Here is a 9,389-nt window from a genome sequence, read left to right as displayed (position 1 = left end):
CCCAAGTTTCGTGGACGTGCAAAGGGCTGAGTCTAGTTGTTAAACCCAAAACAAGTCTATCAGGCTAAAACTGGACTCGAAATTGTTTCATCTAAACAAGTCAGTGAGCTTAGATTTCAAACAAGAGAAAGATCTTCGCACCTGCCCGACACTGATATGCCTGAATACCTCCTCTCGGGTAGGGGAAGGATACATTTTCACTGTTGGAGAGTAAGAATATAAATTGCGAGCCTCAGCCAGTACTGAGTACGCACTGTTTAGATACGTTCGGTTTGTTGCTCAATTGTTAAGCTTAAGCTTATAACCGATAACACTTCCTTTCTTATTTTTGGCGCAATAATTTAATAGAAAGAAATACAAATCAGGTACTTCTAACATCCCGCACCTAGATCTAATTTGACAGAAGACACCAATTCTGCTGAGAAGACAGATTTTCTACTCCATCTCACACACAAGACGCACATTGACTGCCGATAGTCGAAATCTTTCTTTATATGTTCATTTTATGTTCTTTCTGTTTTTTTTTTTTTCTGGGGGGGGGGGGGTGGGGTGAAACGAGAACAACTTGTAATCTTAAACTTTTATTGAAATTACATAAACAAAATAGAAAACGTAAGTGGGGCCATGTGTGTGGTCGCAATTTCCGGTATAAACAATAAGTAGCGTAACACAAGGGAATACGGAAATCATGCTATCTTTGTGATTCAAACTATTCCATTGGGTACGATAGTTTTAAAAATATGCAAAGCATACAATGGGAATAAATGAGGCCGCATGAAGCATCCCGCGAAGATGCCATGTAAGGGGCATCTTGTTATAAATTACTTTCCCGCAGGTCATTGAAAAGGCCACGAAGGAACCCAGTAGAAAGCTATGTATTATTAAGTTTACCAGACTGATTTTCTTATTCAGAATATTCCAGATATGAGAGTGGAGATGTATGTTAAAGGAGAAGGTCATTCCAAAATGGCACATCTCTCCTTTCGTCAATAGAAAGGTAATGTAAACATTAGGTACTCACCGAAGTTTCAGCTTCCAAAGAGCTTTCTATCCTTATGAAATCCTTGTTCAAAGTAGGACAAAAATCGTGCAAGGTCGCCGCCATCTTGAAATATACTTAGCAGCCTGGCGATGCTTGTGTGACGTCATTGAGTTCAACCTGAAGTTTGGCGGGAAGCTTGAACAGTCGACTCGTCCTTTAGCAGTCATGCCTTTTTGTTCAGCACCGTCGGTATTGCTCAAATAGGTCTCAAATAGACGGCAAAAAAGGTATTTCCTTCCATCGTTTACCAGTAAAGAGAAAAAACTTGGCAAAGCAATGGCCGGGACAAAAAGTTCTTGCCAAAAGAAGAACACTTGTATGTTTGTCCCAACCACTGCACTGATGACTGTTTTGAAGTGGACCACCGACATAATCTCTTCGGTGGTAAAACTCGCAAAAGAAAGAAAAAACCAGACGCAGTTGCAACTATTATATAAGATTTCATATTCAGCGAGGATTAAAAAAAAAAAAAAACAAAGTAAGTACTCGTCGTATCCTGATACTGGTTGACACACTACCTTCAAGCTTGTTTTCTGACTCCGGTTCTTCAACACAACAAACGCACTCTCTTGCAGTCTTCCGCACTTCGCATCTTCCGCACAAGCACCAATTTAAATTTAAAAGTCTTTCTGCACCTTTGTTCTCGTTATCAGAGCCACTGTTCCCTTGGTCAACGTTGCTTACAGGCTGAGCAAACGCCATTGGCTGGTACGCGCAAACGAGCTTGATTTTTAAAGTTTGGCCCTTTATTTTGTCACTACAATGCCAGCTTCTTGGAATGTCATTACACAGTTTTAATGTTTCACATAATTTAAAGTACTCAAGTTCCCGTTCCAATTGGACCTTTGAAACAGCGATTTTGAGAAATCATGGAAATTAGCTTTGCGATTTTTGTCAAATTTTCGTCACTTCCATCACACTTGAGGATAACGTTTGTTTCGTCTGCAAGCGTTTGGATCGTTCAAAAAACGTGCGTTTCGATGGTTCAAAGCGTTTGACATCGTTCGTTTAAATCGTTCAAAGCGTTTGGCATTTTTAGTTTCGATCGTTTCAGGCGTTTCAGAATGTTGATATACTACCTCGTGCTTATCTTTCGCATGTCACGGCAAAGTCTTTTCGGTAAAGCCTTCGTCTGTTATCAGAAACAAACCTGCTGAAAGAATTAAGACTTTTTAATAGATCTGTGCATAACTCAAAAAACTTTAAGGACAAATTAAGTAGATATCAATTATTACTACTGGATATTCGAAAAACAAAAGCTACATAACATGCAACAAAAACAAAAACAAAAAAAAATTAGAAATTTACTTATTTCGATCAATCAGTTTTTCTCACGCCCAACAGCTCCGAAAGCCAACAAGAAGCAGCGCCGCTTGGTGAATTATGGCATACTCACAAGATATTTCAGCGCTTATTTTCCGTAAAAGCAAAATTTTGTGAATGAAACATTACGTTTTAATAGCGCAGGATGCAAAGTTTTGAGTTTTTCAACAGTTTAAAAAGACGTAATATCGACTGAGTTTAAAATGACTACCACTGAATGTTAGCGATAGATTCCTGAAACGGATCGACCAATTTAATTATCTGATCAAGATAAAAAAAATTTAAAGTAATACTCTCGGGAACTGCAAATTCAGGCGCGTAGGAGGGGGGGTTCGAGGGGTTCGAACGAACCCCCTTTGAAGATCAATAATGGCGAAAGAAAAACTTTTAAATAAAGTTCCTGTGGTCGTAATACATCAACCAAAGAAAAATAGAGATATAAACCCGTTCTTTAGTCCTTATGTCTTATCCTCAGTAAAAATAAAAATTGCATGTGATCCCGACGACTTCCCCAACCTGTACATGTTCCTGAAAATTGCTGCCACCCTTCCCGAGTCACCACTTGTGAATGTGAACGTTCCATAAGCACAATGAGGAGGTTGAACAACTATATGAGGTGTACCATGGGAGAGAGTAGGCTGTCCGTCCTGGCTCTAATGCATATCAAATACGATATGCCTGTCAATCTTGACGAGATAGTCAATTAGTTCGAAGGCCTACACCGGAGAATGATGCAGTTTACCAGCTTGGTGTATGACTATCAGCAGATCGAATAGGTATCAGAACTTGACAGGGTGCGGAATGTACATTGAACTTTCTTGTTTAAGTTGAAACAATTATGTCGTCGAAATGTATATAGCTTAAAAAGCTGCTGTAAAACAAAGTAGTAAATTGCCTAAAATGGGTCTCAAAATGTAGGAAATGTGGTTTCTGGGAACCTAGACTTTCAAAACCTTTCCGGGCGAGCATGCCCCCAGAACCCCCTAGTAAGAGCGCCTCCGGCGCTCAGCAAGATTTGGGGCTCAACGAACACCCCTATCGAAACCTTAGCTACGCGCCTGAAATTTATCGTTATTTGCGCTTCACTGTACGTTTCCTCTGCTTGATTCAGAAGGGAACACTGGTCTCATTGGAAACAACAACGGTTGGTTGACAGTTTAATTCCATAAGGTCAGAATTAATAACTTCAGTAAAATTATGCAGAGGAAACGCAAGGTACGTAAACAAACATCAAACGATCGAAACGCGCCAAGACAGTCAAACATTTGGAACAGTTTGAAACGCTTGTTTCAGACGTTACAAACGCACGAAGCAAACGATATGTAAACCCAAATTGTCATGTCTACGACCTCACGCCGTAGAACTAAAACATGTAATGCTGAATTTGTTATTGTTATCGTTCAATTATCGAAGGCTGCAAAGTGAAAGCCAGTGGATATGAGAGTACAACTAATGTGCATTTCAGAAAGGTAAAAATTAGGGCGATATCAGTTTTAGTTAATCGCAATTTTAAGTGTAATTTTTTCCACGGTGTTATTTCCGAATTTGCACATTTTTGCGCGACCGCATTTTCCTTCTTTTATATTCAACGTGAAACAAGAGTTTTTCTTAAGATTTGCGTGTACAAAGGTTGATGCACATAAAATTTAGTTTTTATTTTTGTCTTTGACGTTTTTCTATAATCCCCATGTTTTAAGACATTGTTTAGCGTTGCATCAGATTTGTGACGGCCGTGTCAGGGAATAGCGTACGCACAGCCTACACGCTCGGGCTCAACAGCCATTTTAGTTGAACTCAATGACGTCACGCAAGCATCGCCAGGCTGCTAAGTATATTCCAAGATGGCGGCGATCGTGCTCGATTTTTGAGCCACGTTGAACAAGGATTTCATAAGGATAGAAAGCTCTTTGGAAGCTGAAACTTCGGTGAGTACCTAATGTTTACCTTACCTTTCTATCAGACGAAAGGGAAAAAAGTGCCCTTTTGGAATGACCTTCTCCTTTATAAGGGACCGATCGTTTATTACGTCCGAGGGGGGGGGGGCGGTGGTTTTCCAAAAAAATCGAGTGTATGAAAATTTTACCCCCCCCCCCCCAAAATTTTTCAAACAAAAGTTTTACCCCCCGCCGCAATGACAGTTTGAAAATTTTACCCTCCCCCCCCCCCCCCCCCATGGTTGGCCTGGTGGTTGAATTGTTGAGAAGTTCTTGAGCACAACGCTTGGTTACATGCGGTAATCGCTACCTCTCTGAATCTGAACTGGCAAGAGAAACAATCAGAAGTTAGGCGAAATTCAAGTAAGGAAAGGTACCTTAGAATATCTCTTCAATGTCTTGATAATAACGATGTTTTGTTATCGCTGGAGTCTATTCAGTCGTCAAAAAAAGGTACACAGAAGGTCAAAACAGCTCGGGGTTTGAGAGCAGTACAGGAGCATTTGATGTATGGGTGTGGATCAAGGATGTGGATATATAGATTTTGAAGAAGCCTACCATCTCTATTCGTCTTTTGGTCAATTTTTTTGCCCAGATAAACAAGCCTTCAGAGATAAACTGCTTGATGAAATACACGGTTTGTCTGTCTATGTCATTACTCAACCTATTACGCTGATTACGTGCAAGATCTTTGTCGCTCTGAAGAATAGTAGCGATATGGAGAAGTATCTAGTCGATTTTACCAACTCTATGATTGATGAGAAGAATGATTGCTAAATCGACAATTATTTGGTACTCTTAAAATTTTACCCCCCTCACTTTTCGTACAAGGAAAAAAATTACCCCCCCAAAAAGAGCTCGTTTAAAAAAATTACCCCCCCTCAAAAAACACCCCCCCCCCCCCCTAGGACGTAATAAACGATCTGTCCCTAAGGTATGTTCTTGTTTTAGATCATTGGTGGTTAAAGCTCTTTGAAAAACAGTATTTTCCAGCAAGTATTTACAAGAACTTGTTTTGTTTCCTATCAACCCACTCTGAGAAACCTATGGTCCTCGCAAATATTCAAGGTTGTTAGCATTTTCTCGTAATGTCTTTGTTTGTTTGTTTGTTTCTTAAAAACTAGTTTAAGGTTACCGTGTACCTTCAGGGGTGGCTTCAGTTAAACGGATATAGCGCCTCTCAGTTACATCACAGATACCCAAAACCCTATATCAAATTAAAGCTTATAGAACTGGGTATTCAAATATTTCATTGCTTTTCCAAGATTATAAATTCCCAGGTTTTCCGTAAAGTCGGAACTTGAAGGTCCAGGTCATCGTTCAAGAGTTCCAACTCAATGCGATTTTTATATTTTGGAAGTTTGTTTTTTTTTTTTTTCTCCAGGTCAGGATCCCAAAAGCGTGTCGCGGTTTTCCTCAATTCGATTTCGTTCAAAAGTTACAAAACATTTTCATAACTGCGAGAAAACCATGCGGAGTGAACGCACGGAAATGGCTTTCAAGGAAAGATTTTTTAGAATCAGATCGAATTCCCGGACACGTGTTTAATTTGTTGGTTATATATTTTTCTAGCATCTGGCCAAATCTTACTGAAATCGGCCAAATCGTTGTTGAGTTGTAATTCTTGAAATTGTCCCCTGCAAGCGAAAATTAAAATTTGAGAAAACAGCGCTTGAAAAAAAAAAAAAGTCTCGCTACACAAACAAATACTACCCCCTAACGCCTTTATGAAAAATTAGCCAATCATTTTGCAAGCTACTTTTTCTTCCGGTCACCTCCTGTGAAAATTTTCCAGCAGTTTTGCACGTACTCGCATTCCAGAGTAATCAACTCCTTCACCATTTTGTTGGATATCTGCTGTGCTTGTTGTACGCGCTCGTCGATTTTGTAATCTACAATGATTATGGGGAAAACAAAATGGGGACTGAAGCCGACCTCATCAAGCAAAGCTGTTGGGCCGAAGCAGAAGCGGCTGAGGAGGGTAAAATTATCAGCGTTACGGAATTATCGGGGAACCACTGTAACTGCATGTATTGTCTCGGTCAAAACAAAAATTCTTGCTGCTCTTCAGTCGAAAAGCCGGCGAATAAATCTATTCGAGCGAAATATGATCCTGAAACGAGTGGATACGCGGCTACGCAGAAACAGTGGTAAATACCACCCCCTCTCGCTCACGTAGCTTCGTGGCTACGCGGCTACGCGGCTACGCGGCTACGCGGCTACGCGGCTACGTGGCTACGCAGCTACGTGGCTACGTGGCTACGTGGCTACGCAGCTACGTGGCTACGTGGCTACGCGGCTACGCAGCTACGTGGCTACGCGTCTACGCAGCTACGCGGCTACGTGGCTACGCAGCTAAGTGGTTTCGGTTCGTGGATTAAAGCGCTTGTTTCGTCGTGGATTGAAGAACGAGGTATATTCATGTGTAGATCGTTTGTTTCGGCTCGTACGCGTAGCTGCGCAGCCACGTAGCTGCGTAGCCACGTAGCTGCGTAGCCACGTAGCCACGTAGCCACGTAGCCACGTAGCCACGTAGCCACGTAGCCACGTAGCCACGTAGCCACGTAGCCACTCTTTTCAGGATTACTTTTGGAGTGGCGGGGTATTCCCTAGTTAAGCCAATTACCGTAATGCAGTAAGTCTTTGTGAAAACGCTACAAGCAAAAGCGGCGGCTTTCCCTTTACTAGTTATCTTATAGCGACGGGCGTCGTGAGAAAAGATCAAGACACAGGACATGATTCTTAGCGTTATTTTTCAATTGCTTTTTTTGTTTTGTTTCCGCTTACCGAGACTTGTAAGTTTTACGCATTTGAACACAAGTGATCTGATAACGTTCAGCCAAAAACAAAAAAAGGAAGCTCATGAACCGCGATTCACGGACTCGCGGATTAAAACATTAACAAGCGCGTCTCCAAATATTCGCTTTGCTGGAAGATTTTAAGAGCGGCTTCCCACAAATATCGACCGAAATCAACTTTTGGTGGCACAAGTCAAAAAATCGATTTCGCTCATATTTTGCTCATAGGTAGGCCCTATTAAGAAACAAAACGGGCTGTAGTTAGTTTTTTCAAATGCGGCTTCCTTACGCGTAAACATGCGAAAAACGATTTTCAACTCAGTTGAGCCAAAATCCGCTTCCCGCCGGACGGAATTTTCCTTAACTTTGGCCGGCTGCGTATCAATCCACAGTCTGTCACGGATCTTGAAATAACATCTACTGTTTTTCTAGGTCTTCTACTTCTGTTCCACAGAAAAACATTCAAAACATACGCTACTTTTATGCCCGAAACTGATCTAGAACAACATGCTATAAATGCAAATTTTTAACAACCAAATTTTCGAACTTGAATACCGGCAATTTTACCCATGGGCAATAACTTAGATTATCATAAAATGACTTTCTATGGCTTCACTGTGTACTTATCAATCATAATATCAAAACAAAGGTTTGGGTAAATTATTTTAAGTGACTCGCAGGGCTTCGAATTTATCACCTACCCTGTCGAAAATCTGGCATTCGCATTGTAAACAATGGCGTGGCATAGCCGGTGACCGCGAACTACGAAAGCCAAAAGAGATTCAAAAACGTGCATTATTTTGAGACATAAAGGTAGGGAAACTAAGCTGATACCTTAATCAACAATCTAACATAAGATTTGGGCATCTTCTTCATCTATCTGTGCTCGATACAAGCATAATTAGTGTGTCGACGAGTTCATTTTTAGTATTTCATGATCATTTCATGCACGTTTTAACAAGAATTTAGCATCGAATTCTTCATTAACCCGCACTGGGGTTATTTCTGTACTCTTACCCTCTGAATCAAGAGAACTTTGACAAAACAATCCAGTTTACGAATTAATAAACATTTCTATATTTTTCTAATAAACAACTCGCAAGCTACACTGTTGCGTGACAACCATGAACCGGAAGTGTCACCATAAAGATTTCTATGTTTCGATGTCTTCTTCTGCCATGATGATTTAAAATTGGGAATAAAGACCATTTTAAGCGACTAGTTTTCCTAACTAATGTCCGTTTGCTTCCATACTTCGCACGAAAAATAAATACTCAGAAACGCACAAATGCCGTCAAATTTGGTCGGTATGTTAATTGTCCCCTTTAACTCATCCACAACTGATGAAGAGGAAACGACTTCTTTCTGGAGAGAAACGAAAAATAACTAAAACAGAACATTGTGTCAATGTCACGAAGTAGCAATAAGGACATGCTACGGCTCCTATACATTTGGTATTTCTGGGCGTTTTCCATTTACCAAGATACTCCAGAAATTCCGGTTAGGTTGTAAATGGAACATGCTTTTTTTGGTTCGCTCCACTGAAACATTTCCGGAGAGAATGGAACTTGTGAAAAGGTAGTCCCGTTTTCCCGTTGGAAACTTTTCCGATGGAACTGCGTGTTCCATTTATGAGTTTCACAAGGTTTGACCAGTTCCAGGCTGTTCACGACCATATCTTCGGTAAGGAAATATGCCGGCTTCTTCTACTCCCTCGGTGATTTTCCTATCCTCGAGTAGTACTTTATACGAATGCTCGGTGTGTCATGGCTTGGCTCCAGATTTTCAAGCGTTAATTTATCACAACTGTGCCATGTATGTCAATGGTAAGTAGTATTTATCGAAGAAAACATTACATCTCACCCTCGGGTTCTTTGAGTGTTCTGATTATTTCCCGCCTTGAAGCCTAAAATTTTGCATCTGTAATTAAACAAGGTCTTTTGTCATTCACCCTTTCACAGCAGCTGTTTCAAGTGCGTGTCGTTGAGCAGCTCTTCCTGTGGCTTGTACTTCTCTGCACAGAGCTTCAATGGTCCCTCAAATCATCCTGGAGTGGCTTTTAAATTCATCAATCGTATAAGCTTATCTATATCGCGGCAAAATATTTTCATAAAAACCTTGATTTTGGTGAAGATCGCGTCTCATATAGGTTGCAATCGCCGCCAGGATAGCAATGTCATCATAATTTTTTGAATTCACGAGACTCTCTTCTTCCAAAGACCGACTCTACAATTTCGTTTAACCACAAAAATTGTGCCGCCATTTTGTATTTTTTGTGCGGAATACATCGGA

This window comes from Pavona decussata, unplaced genomic scaffold (genome assembly GCF_977016875.1).
Source record: "Pavona decussata unplaced genomic scaffold, jaPavDecu1.1 SCAFFOLD_284, whole genome shotgun sequence".
NCBI classification, from domain to species: domain Eukaryota; kingdom Metazoa; phylum Cnidaria; class Anthozoa; order Scleractinia; family Agariciidae; genus Pavona; species Pavona decussata.
The sequence above is the reverse complement of the archived record's forward strand: the minus strand, read 5'-3'. Positions refer to the sequence as shown.